Source organism: Rana temporaria, chromosome 3 (genome assembly GCF_905171775.1).
Source record: "Rana temporaria chromosome 3, aRanTem1.1, whole genome shotgun sequence".
Lineage (NCBI taxonomy): Eukaryota > Metazoa > Chordata > Amphibia > Anura > Ranidae > Rana > Rana temporaria.
The window spans coordinates 352,826,604-352,851,701 of record NC_053491.1 but is presented as its reverse complement, the minus strand read 5'-3'; positions in this window follow the sequence as shown (position 1 = coordinate 352,851,701).

Sequence of the window (25,098 nt, the reverse complement as noted above, 5' to 3'; positions counted from 1 at the left end):
GGATTTGAATGGCATCTACGGCCAGCATTGCTATTTTATTTTTCCTCTGCTCTTCTTGAGTTAACCTCCTTTCTCCTCCCGGCTGTGTTGAATGGATTAAGGGACTAACCTGCCTTAGGGTGGATCAGAGTATCTTGGACAACAAACTCACATTGTGCATGCAGGGCTGCAAGCCATACGGTCACGTGATAACCTACATTCACCAAGAAGTGACAAATATCTCACTATGAATCTCTCACCGCAGACTACTTCTACATAGCAAAACCTATTTTAAGGTAACAGTCAATAAACGCAAACCCCTATGGAATCTCTTTACTTTTTTCATGGAATGGGAAATTGAGTAAGAAGCATGAAAGCAAAAAGTTGTACTGTGCCTTATTATATATCCTTTCCTCTAAATAAAGCTGAGAAAATGTGACAACAATGTACCAGTAATTATTTTAGACCATATTGAAACTCTCCCTGTCAATGCCTTCATCTGCTTCTCTCTCCATGATGGCACCATCTTTGTTCAGGCATTTTCCCAGGTCAGCATCTATTTCCTGAACTAAGATGCAGGCTCAGAGATGACACAATCATGTAAATATTGGTGTTTGTGCAGGGTTTGGATGTGTTAACAAAATTCTCAGACCAGAGGTGTAACTAGAACCTTCAGGGCCCCGGTGCAAAAAATCATGAATGGCCCCCCTGGCCCCCGACCAAGCCTTTCCCACTGATCCCTGGCCCCTTTTCTGCCATCCTGGGACACTTTATTACGGTCTGCCTTCCTGCTGTCTTGGGGTCCCCCCTTGGTGGCAAAACGCCAGAGCCGAGGTGCAATTGCGACCTTGATAGTTCTGCCACTGGTGTCATTCGTTTTTTTTATTTTGTTTTATTTTTTTATAATTTGTAAAACATTTAAATAAATATGTAAAAAAAATATATATATATTTTATTTTTTAATATATTTTTTAGGTGAAATATCAGGGGTCTAAACAGACCCCTGATGTCTTACTTTTGAGGCAAAGAAAGGGACTGATTCTGTACAGCGCTTCCTGTTCATTCATAAACTGAGGCATAATAAACACAGTCTAATATGCCCCAGTAAAGAATGAATAAAAATAAAAATAAAAAACAGGTACCGATTACTGACTCTACTGTATTTATTAAAACAAGGAAGAGGCTTGTAAATTATACATTTACCAGCTCCTTCCCCGCTCTCTATCCTGACAGAACACTTGTAGAAATTCCAATAAATGGGCATGTGATTTGCTAATTTTTGTAGAAGTCTTTACAGAAGTACAAGTTACATTTCAGGATTCCACCTGCAATTAGAATTTTTATTTTGATGAGGTACACTTGAATGTTCATCTACCTTTACAAAAATGAAGAGAGGGCAGTTTTTCTTATTCAACACTTAGTTTGGATCAGGTAGTTATATTAGAGGTTTACCAGGCTATTCAAAAATGTGTTTAATAATGGACACAATGAAACAACCAAACATCATATAAACCCCCACTCCACAGTAAATAATGGGGGGGTGGGGGATAATCCACAAATATAGCATGAGCTGTCATAGTAACAACCCTTCAAAAAATTACATACGGTGTGTGTATATATTGTAAGGATGGGACACGGTGCTGTGTGAGAGGTCCGTTCCTGGGAGCCAGGTGAGCTTCCATATCTCTGAGAGAAGAGAGAGGCTGCATGGGTTGCAGCTAAAAGCTGTGTGCTTCAAGAGTATTGATGCTGTGTGCGGATAAGTCGCTGTGTGTGAATCAAGCGCTGTGTGCGGATAAGTCACTGTGTGCGAATCAAACGCTGTGTGCGGATAAGTAGCTGTGTGCAAATCAGACGCTATGGGCCAGATTCACAGCCGAGATACGACGGAGTATCTCAGATACTCCGTCGTACCTCTCAGAGTATCTATGCGACTGATTCATAGAATCAGTTACGCATAGATATCCCTAAGATCCGACAGGTGTAATTGTTTTACGCTATGAATGGGGAATGGGGTAACGTGCAAAGGAAGTGTGGCAAATCCTTATATATGGAAAAATATACTCTGACTAGTGATCATAAGTAACAATAATAAAGAATGGTAGTGGTAAATTCTAATAAGTAAATAACATCAAAATAAAATGTGCTACAATGCAGCCAAGGCTAGCTGCCAAAATGTGAAGTATTGCAAAGTGACAGTGCAAGTGTCATATAAAGTAGTAAAAAATGTACTGATACACAATGGGGTGTACAACGTGCCAAGTATAACATACAACGTGCCAAGTATAACACACAATGGTGATTATAATAGACTAGATTAAATGTCCATGCATCAGATAACTGTAAACGGAACAACAGGCAAAGTCCAAAATAAAAGTGCTGGTGTAGATGCCAAAGTGACGTGAAGAAAGGTTGATTTCAGGTGTTTTCTTCAGAAAAAGTGAGGATGTCCCCTTACCTTACTGCTGTAAGGTAACAGCATAAAGACCCAGGTACACTTTTCTGGTCATGTCCACATACGTTATCATCCAAATGGGCTGTAATGGGAAGGGTAGATCCTTCTCGATAGTCACATCCAAACAGGGACAGTGACTCGCATCGATTCCTCTCCATTTTTACCTCCAGCTACTCCCACCACATGTCGGGCGCGCGCCCCCTTCCCCCACTCTCGTGGTAAGCGCGGTAATACTCACCCCATCATTTGTAATTGTTTTACACTGTCGGATCTTAGGATGCAGTACCGCGGCCGCTGCTGGGGGGAGTGCGTGTCGTAAACCAGCGTCGGGTATGCAAATTAGGAGTTACGGCGATCCACGACGGTTTTTCGCGTTCGCTACGTCGACGCTAGTCTAGTTTCCCGTCGCAAAGTTAGTCGTCGTTTTGGGTGCACACAGCACACGTATGGCCGTCGTTCCCGCGTCGAAATTTAAAAATTCACGTAGTTTGCGTAAGCCATCCGGGAATACGGAATTACGCTACGCGCGTCGCCATTCGAAAAAATGACATCACTTCGTGCAAAGCAAGGCGGGAAATTCAAAAGGGAGCATGCGCAGCAGGTCCGGCGCGGGAGCGCGCCTAATTTAAATGGCATACGCCCCTTTGAATTACGCCGGAGGCCGCCGACGTAGGTTTTCATTGCAAGTGCTCTGTGAATCAGGCACTTGCGATGAAAACTTGCGGCCGTGTGTAACGTATCTATACGTTACGCCGCCGCACTTCTACCTGAATCTGGCCCTATGTTTGTTAAAAACTAGGTAAAAAATATATAGAAAACCAATGTATATTCCTTTTAATAAAATAAAATTATCTTTTACTACTAGGATTTCATAATGTGATGCAAGGACATGGAGCTTTTTAGCAAGAACCTCCTCCCCTTTACACAAATAGATAAATATGCAGGCTCACTGACTCACGATGACATGTATTGTATTCATTTTTTTTTCTGTACACTATGCATCTGTCACATTGCATGTGTTCCACATACACTCATATCCTGTTTGAGATTGGCAGCAATGTTATTTTAGGCATCTTTAATTTAAGAGTTAATTAAATTACTAATGGGGATTTAAACTCAACATTTAGGAAGCACTGCGCCAATTGTTGGATGTTCTCTTTTGCAATAGGTGCCTCTTTTCATATTTAAAAATATTTGATAATTAATTACAGACTTGGGTAAGCTGTGGCATAATTTTGCAGTTCTTAATTTCATATCAATTTTGTGACAAACTCTGGGCTCCCAGGGGCAATTAGTAAGAAATGAAGCCCCCTCAAACTTGTTCTTTAGCCTTTTATAAGGGAAGCGGCACATGAATACCAATAGCTGCAATTAATTAAGGATGGATAGGTGTGAAAAAGCTTCTAACAAATCGCAGATTGTGAGCACTGATATACAGATGAAAGGTGGGTTTACCTTCTGTGATGAGCTTTGGTTAATTGGTCTCACTATTAACAACAAGAAGTTCTAATGTTATAGTATGTGATACTCTATCTCTCTTTCACAGTTTGCACGTTACTGGCTCTGTTACCTCTTCTTCCCATCTTTTTTCTGGTCTATACATACAGGATCTTCTGAGGAAAGCACCTATTCAATCTGATGGATGTAATCCCACACAAGAGCTAATTCAGGTTTACAGAATACTGTAATTTACTCACTTTCGTATGGTAACTTCCATCAAGTCAATACTAATACCATCATCCCAGCAGTCATATTACAGCAGACCCTGCTGTTTTTACAATATACTGTATTTATTGGAGTATAACATTTACTTTTTCACCCTGCAAATAGGTTGCAAATAGTATGTGCGTGTTATACACCGATACTGCAATTTGGGCTGTCTCGGAGAGAACGAAGAGGGGGTGAGACGAGCGCCGTCAGATTATTTACAGCGAGAATCTTCTGTTTACTAAGTGGCCTCTGTAATAGGAAGTCCCATCTCCTAGGCCGGCATTGGACCAGTGTTCTGTCTATCATAGAAGCTGGTCCAGGAGGCAGGACTTTGTATTAAAGAGGCCGCCGAGTAAACAGGTGATTCTCGCTGTATGTAATCTGATGGCGCTCATCCTACCCCCCTCCCTGAGATAAGCATTGATCAGGCTGCATTAATGGCAATGGGGAGGCTGCAGATGGGCATTAATCAGGCTGAATTCATGGCAATGGGGAGGCTGCAGATGGGCATTAATCAAGCTGCATTGATGGGCAATTGTGAGGCTACAGATTGGCATTAATTAGGCTGCATTGATGGACAATGGTAAGGCTGCAGATGGGCATTGATCAAGCTGCATTGATGGGAAATTGTGAAGCTGCAGATGGGCATTGATCAAGCTGCATTGATGGGAAATGTTGAGGCTGCAGGTGGGCATTGATCAGGCTGCATTGATGGGCACTGCCCCTTATTTTGTTTAAAAGTTCTTAAAATTTAAAATGTAAGGATTCTTCCTGAAACTTCCCTCTTAAAACGAAGGTGTGCGTTATACGCCTGTGCGTGTTATATGCAGATAAATACGGTATGTTACTATTTAGATAGTATAACCTATTAATAACCATATCCATAAAGTGTATAAAATAGTCATTTATTTAGTAGAACAACAGGCAAAACTTTTTTTATTTTTGAATAGAGGAAGGGAGAGTTATAACCCCTGTCATATTTCATCATCTGTATCAAGTTGCAGAGGTCCCTTCACTTCCTGTCCTCTAGCCAAACAGGAAGTGAGAGAAAATCCCTGCAAATTAAAGGAATTCCTTGGGTACACCAAGGTCACCAAAACTAGTGTCCCCATTAAAGATTCCCCCTCTATTACTTTTTTGGGGACAGCCCAACATTTGGGATTTTCTTTTTACCTTTACTTTCGATGAAAATGGTAAACAAGGACTTCTCTACAGTCTCCTCTTCCAGTTCTGCTGGGTTTGAGCCCCAGCCGGGCTTCTTACTCCAGACTGGTGTCAAGATGAACACAGCACGGTGTACCAGCTTTCTCAGTGATCATCACTCAAGTCCTACCTAGCCTGCTGGTGACTCGTGCCTCTTTATGCCCTTTATCGCCTGTATCACCACCAGGAGTGGAGTGCGCTTAGCTGCAGGGGGAGCCGCTCTCAGCATCTCAGCCTTGGTGAGTACCCCTGATATTTTATGTGATAGACCAACACATAGTGGCGCATTATTGATAAGAGTAAGGAAAATTATAAATGGTTTAAAAACATTTTACACATAAATATCTGAAAAGTGTGGTGTGCATTTGTATTCAGCCCCATTACTGTAATACTTAAATATATTGGAACCAATTGCCTTCAGAAGTCACCTAACTAGTAAATAGAGTCCACCTGTGTGTAACTTAATCTCAGTATAAATACAACTGTTCTATGAAGCCCTCAGAGATTTGTTATCGAACCTTATTGAATAAAGAGCATAATGGAGGCCAAGGAACACACCAGACAGGTCAGAGATACAGTTGTGGAGAAGTTTAAAGCAAGGGTTAGGTTATAAAAATATATCCCAAGCTTTGAACATCTGTTCAATCCATCATCCAAAAATGAAAAGCGTATGGCACAACTGCAAACCTACCAAGACATGGCCGTCCACCTAAACTGACAGACTGGGCAAGGAGAGCATTAATCAGAGAAGCAGCCAAGAGGCAGATGAAGCTGACTGATGGTCCGTCACGCCTACACACCATAGGTTAAATAACCGATCGTGTCAGAACGCGGTGACGTAAAACACAACGACGTGTCGAAAAAAATGAAGTTCAATGCTTCCAAGCATGCGTCGACTTGATTCTGAGCATGCGTGGATTTTTAACCGATGGTCGTGCCTACTAACGATCGGTTTTGACCTATCGGTTAGGAATCCATAGGTTAAATTTAAAGCAAGTTGGCTTTTTTTTTAACCTATGGTTAAAAAACCTATGGGGCCCACACACGATCGGTTTTGACCGATGAAAACGGTCCATCAGACCGTTGTCCTCTGGTTAACCTATCGTGTGTACGAGGCCTTAGAGTCTGCAAAAGACTTGAGACTGGGGCAGAGGTTCACCTTTCAGCAGGACAATGACCCTAAACATACAGCTAGAGCTACAATGGAATGTTTTAGATCAAAGCAAATTCATGTGTTGGAATTTTCCAATCAAAGTCCTGACCTAAATCCAATTGAGAATCTGCGGCAAGACTTGAAAATTGCTGTTCACAGACACTCTCCATCCAATCTGACAGCGCTTAAGGCATTTTGTAAACAAGGACTGGGCAAAAATTTCACTCTAGCTGTGCAAAGCTGGTAGAGACATTTCCAAAATGACTTGCAGCTGAAATTGCAGCGAAAGGTGGTTCTACAAAGTATTGACTCAAATATTTTCTTTGTAAAAAAATTAGAAAACCATTTATATTTTTTTTAACTTCACAATTATGTGCCACTTTGTGTTGGTCTATCACACAAAATCCATATAAAATACATGTATGTTTTTGGTTGTCACATGACAAAATGGGTATGAATACCTTTTCAAGGCACTTAATTTAGCCTTGCATGACCAAAACCATAGACACATTTTAAAGTACACATTGACAATAGTCAGGACCTTAAACATGAAAACAACCCATAAATATATTACCTATTGTGCTGATTGTCAGCTTACTGCTGTCCTTTTTACATTGTTTTTGGTTCTCAGCCATCTTAGGCCTCGTACACATGATGGCTGTACACACCATCAGACCAAATTTCCCGCGGACAGCGAACGCGGTGACGTGGCCGCGCCGTTGCCGCGACGATGACGCGGCGACGTGCGCGACCCTGGAAGGTCAATGCTTCCACGCATGCGTCGAATCACTTTGACGCATGCGAGGGGTTTCGGCCGAGCGGACATGTCCGGTGAGTCGTACAGACGACCGAACAGAATGCTAAGAAACATTTGTCTGTTGGAAACCTGTCCGATCCACCGGAAAATTGTCCGGTCGGCCGTACAGACGACCGAACATGTCCACAGAAACTGGTCCGCGGACCAGTTTCAGCAAACATGTTCGGTCGTGTGTACGAGGCCTCAGAGTGATGTCACACCTACAGGCATGTTCCCTTCAATACACAGTGGAATCTGTCTGCTTCCCTTATCCTTGAGGCCTCGTACACACGGCCGAGGAACTCGACATGCCAAGCACATCGAGTTCCTCGTCGAGTTCCTTGTTGAACTTGTCGAGAAGCTCGACAGGCTTGCTTTGCGTACACACGTAACAGACAACAATTTGGTCGTTCTCCAGCGCGGTGACGCTCACCACGTATGACGCGACTATAAAGGGGAGGTTTGATTTTGTTGGCGCCACCCTTGGGGCTCCTTTTGCTGATTCCGTGTTTACGCGTGTTAGTAAAAGTTTGGTGAGTGACGATTCGTGCTTTTCAGTCTTTGTACTTTCAGATTGATCTCTGCCGTTCAGTTTGTACTTGTGGGGGTCGTATCTAGGCAATCGGGACGTGCGGTCAGGTCGTATTGTTTTACATTGCGGTCCTGTCCCCGCGTTTTTCATTGTCAGGGTCGTTCTTCATAGGTCTTGCTGTTCTTCACTGCGGTCTGTTTAGTGCAATTCTGATTTGTCGTTCGTTCCTAGCCTTGTAGCCATGTTGCAGGCACCTAGTCGTCGCCGACTTAGTGCTAAGCATCTTCTGTGTGTAGGTCTGTTTGTTTATGACCTAGACGATGAGGAGTTCATGAACAGGAGGAGGACGCGTTCATGGACCAAGAATTGATTGCTCCGTAGGAACCAATTCTCTCACATGCCTTTGCTGCGGGAGCTTCAGGAAAATAATCCTGTTGATTACAGGAATTTCCTGAGGATGTCTGATCCCGTCTTTCAGCACCTGTTGGCTTTGGTGTCCCCCTATATTACCAGGCAGGACACTGTTATGCGGGAAGCCATCAGTGCTGAGCAGAGGCTAGTTGCCACCCTCCGTTATCTGGCAACTGGGAGAAGCCTTCAGGACTTAAAGTTCTCGACGGGCATCTCCCCCCAGGCCCTGGGCCTCATCATTCCTGACACCTGCTCTGCCATCATCCAGGTTCTGCAGGAGGAATATATGAGGGTAAGTTTGCTCCTTTAATATCCCATTTTATGTCTATAATGTATGCTAATGTCTTGTAGTTATCTCCTCCTTCCCTAATTACCATGTCTGGAATATGCTGTGAATGTCCCCTTTGCCCCCATGCATGCTGTAAACTTTATTGATGCCCCTTTTTTGGCCTACATGCATATTTCCCATCACTTACCTCCCCAGCATGCTATCCTGGGCCCCAACCTACCTAGTCTAGTCACTTCCCAAAGTATTGTGTTATATCCATTGTAATGTCCCCCCCCTCCCCTCCCAAATGTGTTGTAAAATCTATGTTCACCAATATTAAATATTTTTTGTTTTTGTTTTTTGGACTCCCAAACTCATCTAGCCCTCCCCTCCCAAATGTGTTGTAAAGTCTATGTTCACCAATATTCAATAATTTTTATTTTTGTTTTTTGGACTCCCAAACTCATCTAGCCCTCCCCTCCCAAATGTGTTGTAAAGTCTATGTTCACCAATATTCAATAATTTGTATTTTTGATTTTTGGACTCCCAAACTCATCTAGCCCTCCCCTCCAAAATGTGTTGTAAAGTCTATGTTCACCAATAATCCTAATTATATTTTTTTTGGACTCCCAAACTCATCTAGCCCTCCCCCAAACTTGGGCACTGGCCCATCAGAGGGGGTGTTTAATGTGCTAATTGTCTAAATATATTTAGATATAATATGCTAGTTCCCAGAAATGTTAGAATGCTTATAATGTCTTTGTCTAATCTGCTTGCAAGGTTATGTGGCTAATTTTTGGATTTTTTCTTCCCCAGCTTCCGTCCACACCACAGGAGTGGCAGTCTGTGGCTTTGGACTTCCAGACCCGTTGGAACTTCCCCAACTGCGGGGGAGCCATCGACGGGAAGCACGTCCGCATCGTGCCTCCACCCCGTTCAGGATCCCAGTTCTTTAATTATAAGGGGTTCAACAGTATTGTGCTGATGGCGGTGGTGTCAGCACAGTACGAATTCCTTTTTGTGGATGTCGGGATGAACGGACGGATATCGGATGGGGGAGCCTTCAGGCAGACGGAGTTTGCGCTTCGCCTTCAGGATGATGATCTGTCATTGCCACCGGATGACCAGAATGTAGAAGGCCTGCCATTTGTTTTCCTGGCTGATGAAGCGTTTGCCCTGGGACCCCATCTTATGAGGTCATACCCTCAGCGCACCCTCACCCCAGAGAGGAGTGTCTTTAATTTCCGGCTGGGCCGAGCACGCAGAGTGGTTGAGAATGCCTTCGGCATCATGGCCAGCCGGTTCCGCCTTTTCCTCACCTCTCTCCACATGGCGGAATATAAGTGGAATACAATTATCTTTGCATGCTGCATACTACATAATTTTTTGCGGAGACAATCTCCTAATTATATGGCCCTGGTTGGGCCCGAGGCACAACTTTTGTCTCCATCAGAAACTTTGCCGGGCCTTGAAGCTGGCCACACAGGACTGCCCCCCCAGAGTGCCCGTGAAGTGCGGGACAAATACATGGACTATTTCATGGGTAGGGGGGCAATACCATCTCAAGCCAATTTGCCATAATTTTTTCTTTACCAAAAATAAATACAAATATTTTGAAAAAACTTGTTATGTCTTGCTTGTGTTGCTTGGAGTTGTTTACTAAGTGTAACTAAGTGTATTTTCATTATCAACTAGCAAACATTTCCCAGGTGACCCCCAAACCAAACACATAGAAAATTTGACGTATTTTATGAAAAACACCACACACTTTTTTCAGGTTCAAAAGCTCTTTATTTTCTGAATTATTTTTTTTGGGGTTTAACAAATACCCACAAAAAAAAAAAAAATTTATTTTTTTTTTTTATTTTTTTTTTGATCATACAATATCCAATAATCATTTTTTTCATTTTTTTTTGTCTTTTTTATCATACAATATCCAATAATCATTTTTTTCATTTTTTGTGTCTTTTTTATCATACAATATCCAATAATCATTTTTTTTTTTTTTTTGTCTTTTTTATCATACAATATCCAATAATCATTTTTTTCATTTTTTTTGTCTTTTTTATCATACAATATCCAATAATCATTTTTTTCATTTTTTTTTGTCTTTTTTATCATACAATATCAAATCATTTTTTATTTATTTTTTTGTCTTTGTTATCATACAATATACACAAATTTTTTTTTTTGTTTTATAATATTTTGATTAAATAATCCTTCAAATCTGGTTTTGTTATTTTTTTGTGTTTTTTTTTATTAAATAATCCTTCAAAGCTGGTTTTGTTATTTTTTTGTTTTTGTTTGATTAAATAAACCTTCAAATCTGGTTTTGTTATTTTTTTGTTTTTTTTTGATTAAATAATCCTTCAAATCTGGTTTTGTTATTTGTTTGTGTTTTTTTTATTAAATAATCCTTCAAATCTGGTTTTGTTATTTTTTTGTGTTTTTTTGATTAATACTAAATACTAAAAAATCAGAATTTTTTTGGTTTCACAAACTTTTTTCGTAACATTCAGACTCTCCCCAAAACATCTATTAATTTTTTTAATTTATTTTCCACCCTCCTTGTTCGTTCTTTTATTTTTCTGTTGGCCAGATGTATCTCCTCTACCTCTTCTCTGCAGGCCCAGATTTCTGAGATCACCATCTGGACAGTATGCCTGTCCAAGTCCAAGCCACCACCTGTGGGACAAAATGTGGGACAAAACCATTCAAAACCATTTATTAAAATTAGGCAGGCCTACATCTACATTACCTGAAGCTGGGTTAGTTATATGTTACTTTACCTGATGTGGTGGCAGGCTGCGCATCATCACCATCCCTCGGGGGTGTGGCTTGCGTGATGACTTGTTGCTCCCGTGTCGAAGCTTCATGACGCCCTACGAGAATGAAGAAAATGGAAACAGGATTTTAAGAGCTTATAGGCCTGAAAGAGGAATATGATTCACTTTATACAATTTCTGGGACTATTGATGTTTCGAAAAACCCCTCTGGGCAAAACACAGGATTGTAGGCATTCACAAAGTTAATGACAATTCTTGTACCTTTGGTCTACTTTTATTTATTTTTTTCTCAATCAAAGGTTTTTATTAGAGAAAATAAACAAAGTATACAAAGGACATATCCATCTCAGGGAGTTTGCAGATTACAAAGCAAATAGAAACAAACAGTATATGTCAGCGTACAATGGAATATGGCAAGTACTAATAGGTTACATTCAGATAATTTCAAATCGTATGATAAGGGATCATGAGCGTGGGGGGGGGGGGGGGGGGAGGGGTAGGGAATAGGAGGATGAGGTAATGGTAAATCCAGGGGGTAAGGGTAGGTGGTGGTGTTGGCAAGGGGTATTGTCAAGGCATGGTAAGTATTACTTAGTTCAAGTTCTGAGTACTAGACAGGGTATATATTCAGTGGAGAAATCAGGACAATCAAGACATGTAAGTAGAAAAAGTTAATATAATCAATTATATATATTTTGGAATTCAGCAGAATAGGTAAACAGGAACCATGGTTGCCAGAGATTGTTAAAGTTAGAGCTATTTTCATTTTTCATGGCCAAAATCTCCTCCATTTTGTAAATGTATGTAACTCTGTCCAACCATTCCCTGATCTTTGGTGTTTGGGTTGACTTCCAGTATATGGGAATGAGGGTTTTAGCGGCATTCAGTAGGTGTCTGGTGAGGGACCTTTTATATTTATTAATGGGTAAGCTATTGATGTGGATCAGACACGCAGCCGCGTCTAGGGTGATTTTTGTTTCTGTAATGTGTCTGATCCAGTCTGTCACCTGTTGCCAAAAGACCGCGATAGCGGGGCAATCCCACCAGATGTGCATGAAAGTGCCTACCGCCTCACCACAACGCCAGCAGGTATCTGACGCTGTAGCAAACCATTTCTTGGCCCGTTGAGGGGTGATATACCATTGTGTTAATATCTTATAGGAGATCTCTTGGTATCTTGTGCTCAAAGAACATTTGTGTGACCAAATGCATGCTTTCTCCCATTGTTTGTCGTCTATACAAATACCTAGGTCCCTTTCCCATTTCGTTTTATGTTTGCTTATATCTTCTTGTGTCGGTTGAATTAGCCATGAGTATGCTAGTGAGGTAGCGTGTGAGACTGGGTTTCTCTTATAGCATATATCTTTTAAGGCAATCAGTGGTCGACTATAAGAGGGCATGGATTTGGTGTTGACTAGAAAGTTTCTTAGTTGTAGGTAGAACCAGGGACCCGGGAATAGGTCGCCAAACTCTGTCCTCATCGTGTCCAGTGACTTGACTCTGGTACCAGAGAGGCAATTGAGAGCCAGAAGGTCTGGGATTTTTTTTCCTTGGAGGCCTGGGGGGAAGTCAGGATTGTTGAAGATCGGGGTAAGGGGGATGGTGTCGAGGATAGTCAGTGTTTTGTTGCTAATCCATGCCAGATTTTGAGTGTATTTGCTATTATTGGGTGTTTAATGGACTTACTTATTTTTGAGTGAGAGGTCCATGGGGAGAATAATGTGTGGTGAGGGGCTAGAAACTGTTCTAGCTTTACCCAATCCTTTTCTTTGCTGTGGCAATGCCAATCTATTATTCTAGTAATATGTGACGCCTGGTGATATTTTTTGTAGTCCGGAAGCCCTATTCCGCCCCTGGATTTAGGTAGCGTGAGCAATGGAAGACTGATCCTGGGGTTTTTGTCAGCCCACAAGAACTTCCTCTGTATTCTGAGTAGTTTGACAAAAAATATATTCGGTATGTGGATAGGTAGGGCATTAAAAATATATAGTAGTCTGGGGAGTATTGTCATCTTCAGAATTGAGGCTCTTCCGAACCATGAGAATAGTTTTGGGGTCCATTTGTGGAGGTCGTTAGTAATTAATTTGACTAATGGGGAGTAGTTGGCATGGAAGAGTGAGTCTATATTGTTGGTTAAGTTAATTCCTAGATATTTAATGGAAGAGGGGACCCAATGGAATGAATGGTTAGATTTCAGGTGGGCAACTTGGTCAGGTGTTAGGGTCAGGTTAAGGGCTTCTGATTTAGATTTATTTATTTTGAAGTTGGAGATGTATCCGAATGTTTCAAATAGTTTTTGTAGGTTGGGGATGGAAAAGAAGGGTCTTGTGAGAAAGAATAGCAAATCATCTGCGTAGGCAGCGACTTTGAACTCATTTTTGCCTACTGTAAGGCCTTTCACATCTGCAGACAGGTTAATCGCTCTGATCAGAGGTTCCAAGGAGATAATAAAAAGTATGGGAGAAAGAGGGCAGCCCTGACGTGTCCCGTTCTGTATATCTATAGGGTCAGATAGGGTATTGTTTACTTTTATTCTGGCTTGCGGGTGTTGGTATAGGGCCGATAGCCAAGACATCATGCCTCCTCCCAGCCCTATGTGTGCACAGGTGGAGAACATGTAGTCCCAGGATATTCTATCGAAGGCCTTTTCGGCGTCGGTAGATAGTAACATCCCTTTGGTCTTGGAGACTTGTGTAAAATGTATCAGGTTAAGCGCCTTAGTGATGTTGTCACGTGCCTCCCTTCCAGGCATAAAGCCCACTTGTTCAGGGCCTATTATTTTATTAAGTATGGGTTTCAATCTATTTGCTAGAATCTTTGCTAAAAGCTTTAAATCGACGTTTAATAGCGATATGGGTCTGAAATTGGCGCAATCAGAGTGGTCTTTATCTGGCTTGGGTATTACCGCGATGTGGGCCATTAGAAAGGAGTTAGAGTCGTGTTTGTTTTTTGCTAGATAATTAAAGGATGAGGGAAGGGGTTTACAGAGGATGTTTGCGTAGGTCTTATAATATTGGGACGTAAAGCCGTCTGGGCCTGGGCTTTTCCCTGTTTTTAGGTCTGTTATGGCTGTTTGCAGCTCTAAGAGGTTGATTGGTTCGTCTAGTTTGGATGTGTCTTCGTGTTTAAGCGTTGGGAGTTTGCTGTCTTTTAGGAATTCTAATATCGCTTCTCGTTTGGAGTTTGTGACATGATGTGGTTTGTGTTGGTCAGGGAGGTTGTATAGTTTGTTGTAGAATTTTGAAAATAGACTGGTTATCTTCTCTGGGTCATGATTCAGCACTCCCTGGCCATCTTTGATGGCATGGACAAGGTTTGCTGAATGGGTATCTTTGAGGGCTTTCGCAAGTAGTTTCCCGCTTTTATCCCCTTGCTCATAGAAAATGTTCTTCCGGAAAAGGAGGGCCTTCCTGATTTTAAAGTCAAGGATCTGTTTCAGTGAGGACCTGCATGTCTGCAATTCTTCTTCTACTTTTATCGAGAGGGATTGTTTATGCTGAGTTTCTAACTTAGATATTTGGTGTGAAAGTCGGGCAATTTCTCCCTCTCTATCCTTCTTCCTTCTGGAACCCCATTTTATTAGTTCCCCCCTGATTACTGATTTGTGTGCCTCCCAGTTGTTTAGGGGATTTGTGTCGCTGTCTCGGTTATTTTGGAAGTATGTCGTGATTGTCTGATGTATGTCGTCTCTGACCTCCTGATCAGTGAGTAAAGTTGCGTTAAGTCTCCAGTTAAAAAAAGAGCGTTTAAGTGGACCGAGTTGCAGTGTAATGGCCGTAGGGGCGTGGTCAGATAATGAGATTATGCCAATGTCAGCTCTTAGTAAGTTACCCAGGTCTCTTTGGGTAATGAAAATCATATCGATACGGGAGTATCTTTTGTGGGGAGGTGAGAAGAAGGTGTAATCTTTTTCTTAGGGGTTTATCATTCTCCATGAGTCAACTAGTGTCAGGGATTGGAGCAAGATCTTGATACGTTTCAGTATCTTGTAAGAGACATGCGTGTAACCATTTGAGGTGTCCTTCAGTGGGGAAAGGGGTATGTTGAAGTCGCCCCCCAAAACAATACAACCCTCTGCAAACCATTTCAGTTCGTCAATGATTTTACGGCAGAATGTGATGTGGGCCGTGTTGGGGAAATAGACGTTTGCTAGGGTGATCTGGGAGCCTCCCCAAGTACCTTTTAGGAAGATATAGTGGCCCTCTGGGTCAGAGATTTGGTGCTGTAAAACGAAAGGGGAGTCCTTATTAAGCAAAATGGACACCCCTTTGGTCTTGGCCAGGGGGTTGGTGGCGTGGTAGGCCTTTGTAAAGAGGTTGTCTGTAATTTTAGGAATATTCTGTCCCTTAAAGTGGGTCTCCTGTAGGAAGACCACAGAGGGGCGGGCCTTTTTGAGTTCTTTCAATAGTTTTGTTCGTTTTTCGGGAATGAATAAAGAAAGTGATGAGCGCAAAAATATGAATAAATGGTGCAAAACCCACATCAACAATGTGAATAATGAGTGACAATATTAAACAGTGGAAGAGATCCTCCAAAATGGAGGGCCTGACATGAACACACAAAAAAACACTAAATGGGTGGGGTGTGCAATCAATAATCAGAGTAAGGGGATCACCCAATGAGAGTGCACTTCCGGGTCACTGTCTCACACACTGTCTCACACAATGCTGCATATATAGAACCTGTAATGTGCGGAATCTATAATAGTTTATTTTAAAATTAAAATAGGGCCAGTAAAAATGGTTAAAAATAAACTAACCTGGTGTGTATAAGATGAATAGATGATGGCGCCTGTTGCACGAGTTGAATAAGGAACCCATGTCATGATCTCATGTGCGCCTGAGGCTAGTGACTAGGACCAATAGAAAGGGTCTACGTCACTGCACGGCGCCATAGTGTGAATGGCCAGCCAATGAGCGATGCTGGAATCCCGGTCACATGACTGTATCTGGAGGGCGCATAAACAGATCGTCCCCAGATGCGTCATTGGTCACATGGATGCGGCGTGACGTCGCATAGTGACGGTAATGATGGGCGTGTTCACGATGTTATAGGACAATCAACGCGTGCGTGCGTATGTACGCATACACGCGTTGCGTTCCAGAGTGGTTAAACGTGGAACGCTGCGTTCCACTGTGCGTTCCGGAAGGTCAAAAACAGCATAGACGCCATACGGCGGTAGATGTTTATAACAGAAAACCTAGGGAAAGATCAATGGAATCAGATTTTTTAACTTCCACTCTGTGGAAATATTAGATTTAAAATATTAAAATATATATAAGAGCATGTCTGCTGCATTATAATTATAACGCCAAAAGGGAACAACAAGTCTTTTTAAAGAAATGTTATATATCAAAATCCCTGAATATTGGACATTACACTTCCAATGAGGATGCATAAAATATAAAATATAAAAATGAGTAGAAAAAAACATTTCATTCAATTATTAATTTCTAGAAGGGCTATTGTTTATGCATATAAAATATAATGTGTGCAATATTGTGTCCAGAAAGTGACTCTGCAATAGACGAACCCCCAAGAAGGTTGGTACAATATAAATATAATACACTCCATTATATGTATTTACATAAGAGAGAAATATAAAAACAATTAAAAACACATGTGCAAGAAAGAAAAGAAATAGATCAGATATCACAGACCCACATTATATGGACAACAAATAAACCCAAGTGTGCTATAAACGGCACCAATAGGGTTTAATTTATGGAAAAAACCTTGAATAATGAGTTAAGACATTATCAAAATATTTAACAAAATATTTAAGACTTATTAATAAAAGAATTGATGTCCCACTCTACATTCAGGCCTGATGGTGTGTGAGTGCATAACTCATAAATCCAGAATGTCTCGAGTTGGGACACCCCACGAGTTTTTGGACTACCTCTCCAGGGGGACACAAATTGGTCAATAATAAGGAATTGTGTGCCATTGGGGTTCTGGGCATGGTGTTTTTTATAATGCCTTGGTACAGTATGATGAATATCACCAGCTAGAATAAGAGCTATATGCTCAGCAACTCTAACAGAGAATTTCCGAATGGTGCGACCAACGTATTGTTGGCCGCACGGACAAGTGATAAGGTATACCACGTACTTGGTTGAGCAGGTACAAAAGTGTTTTATGGGGTAAATCTTCCCGGTCACTGTGGAACGAAATTCAAGATTTTTACTTCTACTGGAGATGTTATATTTGCATACTGTACACTTTTTACAGGGATGATATCCAACTAGCTGGAAAAAGAAAGATGGGCGTGTTGGAGGGTTGATAATGTTCGGGGCTATCTTGCTCTGAAGTGTTGGTGCCCCCCTGAATATCACCCTGGCCCGTTCAGGTAGAACCGTTGCAAGAACTCGGTCATTTCTTAATATGTTCCAATGCTTAGACACTATGGACTTAATCAATTTATGTTGTTTAGAAAAAGACGTCAACAAGGCCCATTTGTAACTCTCGTCTTGTTCCCTTTTGGGTTTAACCTCCAAAAGAGAACTTCTATCAACCTCAAAGGAGGTTTTGAGAGCAAATTCAATATTGGCAGGATCATATCCCTTATCAATAAATCTATGCTTGAGAATGTTAGCTTGCACAGAAAAGGTGTCCAAGTCTGTGCAGTTCCTTCTCAACCTAAGGAACTGACTTCGAGGTATCGAATTCAGCCATGACGGATGATGACAGCTGTCGATAGGGATAAAGCTGTTCCGGTCAGTTTTTTTGAAAAATGTTTTGAATTGGAACCGGTTGTCCACAATGCTAATCTCTAGATCCAAAAATTGAATTGTATCTGTACTAGCTGTGTGGGTGAGGGATATCCCCCTATCATTAGTGTTCAGATAGTTTATAAAGGTCTCGAGTGTTTCGAGACTGCCATCCCATAGGAGGAGGATGTCGTCTATGTACCTCGCCCAAAAAACCAATGAAGGGGTGTCATAGACATAGACGACATCCTCCTCCCACTTGGCCATGAACAAATTAGCGAGGCTTGGGGCGTATTTAGCCCCCATAGCGACACCTCTCTGTTGTAAATAAAATTGATCATTAAACCAAAAATAACTATGTTTTGTGGCAAATTTTAACAATTCCATTATATAATCTGTCTGGAATGAGGCTAATGTAAGATCCTTTTTTAAATAATAATGTACGGCTTCAAAACCTATATCATGTGGAATACAGGTATAAAGGGATGCCACATCGGCCGTTGCCATAATGAAATTACCCTTTAACTCGACATTTTCCAATTTATTTATGGTTGCCCTCGTATCTCTAAGATAAGATGGGGTGCGTTGTACCAAGGGTTGTAAATAATTATCGATGTATCTACCAATTCTAGAAGTTACTGAGTCGATCCCACTCAAAATGGGTCGACCAGGTGGGTGTACAGGATCTTTATGAACCTTTGGCAAATAATATATCGTCGGTATCCTAGGGACCGTGGGAACTAAATATTTCTTTTCTTTCAAGTTTAAAATCTCTCTTTCAAAGCCACTATTGACTAGTGTTTGTAGCTCTGTTTTGAACCTGGATGTGGGATTAGAGGCCAATTTAAGATAAGTGTTAGGCTCATCAAGCAATCGTAACATCTCAGTTTCATAATCAGGTTTGTCAAGGATGACTATACCGCCTCCTTTGTCCGCGGGGCGGATAATGATGTCCTTATTCTGACATAAGGATTTCAAACCATTGCTTGATACCGGATGGTGAGAATTGCGTCTCTCAGGTATCTCTGCTAGATCTTTCAAGACAAGATCTCTAAAAATGTTGACTGCGGCCGCAGCAGGAACGGATGGATTAAACAATGAAGGGTTCTTAAGCCCTGAATGTACTGTACCAGAGGTGGCCGCTCTAGGTTCGTTTCTAATGGGATTAGTAATTAAGTACCGTTGTATATTAATCTTACGGATGTATTTTTGGACGTCAATAAACGTTCCAAATTTATCAAGCCGTTTCGGAGGGGCAAACTTGAGGCCTTTATCCAAAACGGATAGTTCATCCTGCGTAAAGATTTTTGTACTCAAATTAAAAACTCCTTCTCCTTTTATGTGCGTCTTCGTTTTCCTCTTCTGAACTCTCTTCCCCCCTCGGGTCCCTCTCTTTGATCGGAACCCCTTACATTTGTGGCTTGGTCCGCATGAAAATCCCGTTCAACATATGAATCTTGATGGACTGGGGTAAAACCCCGATTAGGTGGTTCATAGTGATCCCAGCTGCGATTATAGTAGCTATCATTACGAACTTCACCCAAAGGGGAGAACCTATTATGAACTGGGATTTGTTGAAAGCCGTAATAGGGAGAGGGTTCTCTATAGGGACCTAATCTCTCTCTATGTCTTGCGGGGGAAGGTCCATACGATCTATCATCATAATTGTATTGATGATAGGATGGATGGGAATTACCTCTGGATTGTCCTCTGCTTCCTCTATTGCCTCTGGATTTGCCCCTCCCTCGATGGGGCTGACCAGAGACATGAGGGGAAGAGTGTTGAGCCCTAGGTTGGGAGGAATATGTCTCACCTGCCCGGGATACTTGCATTGATGGAACTCGTAGAGTGCCAGTAATGCCCTGGCTAGTGGAAGGGGCTTCGTTTAAATTGGAGGCATTACCAGAAGGAGATGCTGTGGCTGGAGTTAAATCCATGTCAACACCTGATGTTGTTGAAAAAAGTTTTTGCCAATGGAAAACAGTATGATTTCTATAATCGCTTGCATCTCTGGCGTACTTTTTGTGTTTTTTTAACTTTTGGTCTCTATCTTCCTTCTCCAAGAAAGATTGGAGGCTGGTTGAAAGGGAAATGTACTCAATAGATTTTTTATGAGATAACAATTTCTCCCTAAGATCCTTTATCTCTTTATCAAGCACAGCCAACCTAGTCCTCTTTTTAGAGATCAAGACACCTAAAAAGGCTATTCCAGCATCATTAAAATACTTGAACCAGGAATCTATTTCTAGATCCCCTTGTTGCGGTTGTACCTCCCACCTGAGACTCCGTGGTACCATTCGATCAGTGAGATACTGATCCAAGAATACAAGGTCCCATTGGAGATGCAACTCGGATGACATAACATTCTTGAGTCTGGTGAACAAACCCCCTATCTCCGAATCATTTCCCGTAATGGTGAAGACGCCATCGGTATCCACCTTACGTGAAGCTCTATAATCAAATACATCCATGTGAAAAGTGGACTCAGAGAAGTGATAGCAGCAAAAATTCAATCACAAAAAAACAAAATTAAGAAATAAAAAAATAAATCTGCGCTATCGAAGTGGTTGAGCAGCTGCATACAGTCCAGTGAAAAAAAGGAAAGCAATACAAACAGAAAACAAAAAATGCAGCGCTGGGAGAATGAGAAAAGAATAAACAATAATGTCTATATAAAACGCTTATATGTGTAAACATAAGGTGTATAAGTCCATGGATTGGTGGAAATAATCTTAAACTGAAAAAGGTCAATCAGTATATATGAAACACCTTAGACGTATATTCCAATTCCTTAAAAAGACAAGTCCACAAAAATGAACGTGAAAATAAAAGTGAGATGATCAGTCAAATAATAGTGACACGACACCCGCGGTGATCCAAAATAAACTGTGATGAGAGTGATATCGCCCGCCACCGATAACAATGGAGGCTTACCGGATGCGGTGGACCCAAATGAGCTTATGCCCAAAGGATCAGTAAAGCTTATAACTCAATTGAGTATGGAAGTGGACCGAACCACACCAAACGATCAATCAGCAGACAACGGTGAAATCCTCACTTAATGACAGGTGAGCAGGATGACTCCAGTTGAAAGATGACTCATAGAAGTGGAAATACTTGCACGGAGTATGAGGAGGAAAATAAAAGGCACATAGCGTAACTCCGCAAAAAAGGGGAAGTTTAATAATGGTTAAAAACACTTACAATTATGTAGGCATTAAAGGACATCAATGTAGGATAGTGCATGGCAGCAGTAGAGTCCCGACGCGTTTCGCTACAACTAGCATCGTCTGGGGTAAGACTCTACTGTTGCTACCATGCTTTAAATAAGAAATATGACCTGTTTAGGAACACTCCCCTGGGGGATCACCCAATGAGAGTGCACTTCCGGGTCACTGTCTCACACACTGTCTCACACAATGCTGCATATATAGAACCTGTAATGTGCGGAATCTATAATAGTTTATTTTAAAATTAAAATAGGGCCAGTAAAAATGGTTAAAAATAAACTAACCTGGTGTGTATAAGATGAATAGATGATGGCGCCTGTTGCACGAGTTGAATAAGGAACCCATGTCATGATCTCATGTGCGCCTGAGGCTAGTGACTAGGACCAATAGAAAGGGTCTACGTCACTGCACGGCGCCATAGTGTGAATGGCCAGCCAATGAGCGATGCTGGAATCCCGGTCACATGACTGTATCTGGAGGGCGCATAAACAGATCGTCCCCAGATGCGTCATTGGTCACATGGATGCGGCGTGACGTCGCATAGTGACGGTAATGATGGGCGTGTTCACGATGTTATAGGACAATCAACGCGTGCGTGCGTATGTACGCATACACGCGTTGCGTTCCAGAGTGGTTAAACGTGGAACGCTGCGTTCCACTGTGCGTTCCGGAAGGTCAAAAACAGCATAGACGCCATACGGCGGTAGATGTTTATAACAGAAAACCTAGGGAAAGATCAATGGAATCAGATTTTTTAACTTCCACTCTGTGGAAATATTAGATTTAAAATATTAAAATATATATAAGAGCATGTCTGCTGCATTATAATTATAACGCCAAAAGGGAACAACAAGTCTTTTTAAAGAAATGTTATATATCAAAATCCCTGAATATTGGACATTACACTTCCAATGAGGATGCATAAAATATAAAATATAAAAATGAGTAGAAAAAAACATTTCATTCAATTATTAATTTCTAGAAGGGCTATTTATTATGCATATAAAATATAATGTGTGCAATATTGTGTCCAGAAAGTGACTCTGCAATAGACGAACCCCCAAGAAGGTTGGTACAATATAAATATAATACACTCCATTATATGTATTTACATAAGAGAGAAATATAAAAACAATTAAAAACACATGTGCAAGAAAGAAAAGAAATAGATCAGATATCACAGACCCACATTATATGGACAACAAATAAACCCAAGTGTGCTATAAACGGCACCAATAGGGTTTAATTTATGGAAAAAACCTTGAATAATGAGTTAAGACATTATCAAAATATTTAACAAAATATTTAAGACTTATTAATAAAAGAATTGATGTCCCACTCTACATTCAGGCCTGATGGTGTGTGAGTGCCTAAACTATCTGAACACTAATGATAGGGGGATATCCCTCACCCACACAGCTAGTACAGATACAATTCAATTTTTGGATCTAGAGATTAGCATTGTGGACAACCGGTTCCAATTCAAAACATTTTTCAAAAAAACTGACCGGAACAGCTTTATCCCTATCGACAGCTGTCATCATCCGTCATGGCTGAATTCGATACCTCGAAGTCAGTTCCTTAGGTTGAGAAGGAACTGCACAGACTTGGACACCTTTTCTGTGCAAGCTAACATTCTCAAGCATAGATTTATTGATAAGGGATATGATCCTGCCAATATTGAATTTGCTCTCAAAACCTCCTTTGAGGTTGATAGAAGTTCTCTTTTGGAGGTTAAACCCAAAAGGGAACAAACCGAGAGTTACAAATGGGCCTTGTTGACGTCTTTTTCTAAACAACATAAATTGATTAAGTCCATAGTGTCTAAGCATTGGAACATATTAAGAAATGACCGAGTTCTTGCAACGGTTCTACCTGAACGGGCCAGGGTGATATTCAGGGGGGCACCAACACTTCAGAGCAAGATAGCCCCGAACATTATCAACCCTCCAACACGCCCATCTTTCTTTTTCCAGCTAGTTGGATATCATCCCTGTAAAAAGTGTACAGTATGCAAATATAACATCTCCAGTAGAAGTAAAAATCTTGAATTTCGTTCCACAGTGACCGGGAAGATTTACCCCATAAAACACTTTTGTACCTGCTCAACCAAGTACGTGGTATACCTTATCACTTGTCCGTGCGGCCAACAATACGTTGGTCGCACCATTCGGAAATTCTCTGTTAGAGTTGCTGAGCATATAGCTCTTATTCTAGCTGGTGATATTCATCATACTGTACCAAGGCATTATAAAAAACACCATGCCCAGAACCCCAATGGCACACAATTCCTTATTATTGACCAATTTGTGTCCCCCTGGAGAGGTAGTCCAAAAACTCGTGGGGTGTCCCAACTCGAGACATTCTGGATTTATGAGTTATGCACTCACACACCATCAGGCCTGAATGTAGAGTGGGACATCAATTCTTTTATTAATAAGTCTTAAATATTTTGTTAAATATTTTGATAATGTCTTAACTCATTATTCAAGGTTTTTTCCATAAATTAAACCCTATTGGTGCCGTTTATAGCACACTTGGGTTTATTTGTTGTCCATATAATGTGGGTCTGTGATATCTGATCTATTTCTTTTCTTTCTTGCACATGTGTTTTTAATTGTTTTTATATTTCTCTCTTATGTAAATACATATAATGGAGTGTATTATATTTATATTGTACCAACCTTCTTGGGGGTTCGTCTATTGCAGAGTCACTTTCTGGACACAATATTGCACACATTATATTTTATATGCATAAACAATAGCCCTTCTAGAAATTAATAATTGAATGAAATGTTTTTTTCTACTCATTTTTATATTTTATATTTTATGCACCCTCATTGGAAGTGTAATGTCCAATATTCAGGGATTTTGATATATAACATTTCTTTAAAAAGACTTGTTGTTCCCTTTTGGCGTTATAATTATAATGCAGCAGACATGCTCTTATATATATTTTAATATTTTAAATCTAATATTTCCACAGAGTGGAAGTTAAAAAATCTGATTCCATTGATCTTTCCCTAGGTTTTCTGTTATAAACATCTACCGCCGTATGGCGTCTATGCTGTTTTTGACCTTCCGGAACGCACAGTGGAACGCAGCGTTCCACGTTTAACCACTCTGGAACGCAACGCGTGTATGCGTACATACGCACGCACGCGTTGATTGTCCTATAACATCGTGAACACGCCCATCATTACCGTCACTATGCGACGTCACGCCGCATCCATGTGACCAATGACGCATCTGGGGACGATCTGTTTATGCGCCCTCCAGATACAGTCATGTGACCGGGATTCCAGCATCGCTCATTGGCTGGCCATTCACACTATGGCGCCGTGCAGTGACGTAGACCCTTTCTATTGGTCCTAGTCACTAGCCTCAGGCGCACATGAGATCATGACATGGGTTCCTTATTCAACTCGTGCAACAGGCGCCATCATCTATTCATCTTATACACACCAGGTTAGTTTATTTTTAACCATTTTTACTGGCCCTATTTTAATTTTAAAATAAACTATTATAGATTCCGCACATTACAGGTTCTATATATGCAGCATTGTGTGAGACAGTGTGTGAGACAGTGACCCGGAAGTGCACTCTCATTGGGTGATCCCCCAGGGGAGTGTTCCTAAACAGGTCATATTTCTTATTTAAAGCATGGTAGCAACAGTAGAGTCTTACCCCAGACGATGCTAGTTGTAGCGAAACGCGTCGGGACTCTACTGCTGCCATGCACTATCCTACATTGATGTCCTTTAATGCCTACATAATTGTAAGTGTTTTTAACCATTATTAAACTTCCCCTTTTTTGCGGAGTTACGCTATGTGCCTTTTATTTTCCTCCTCATACTCCGTG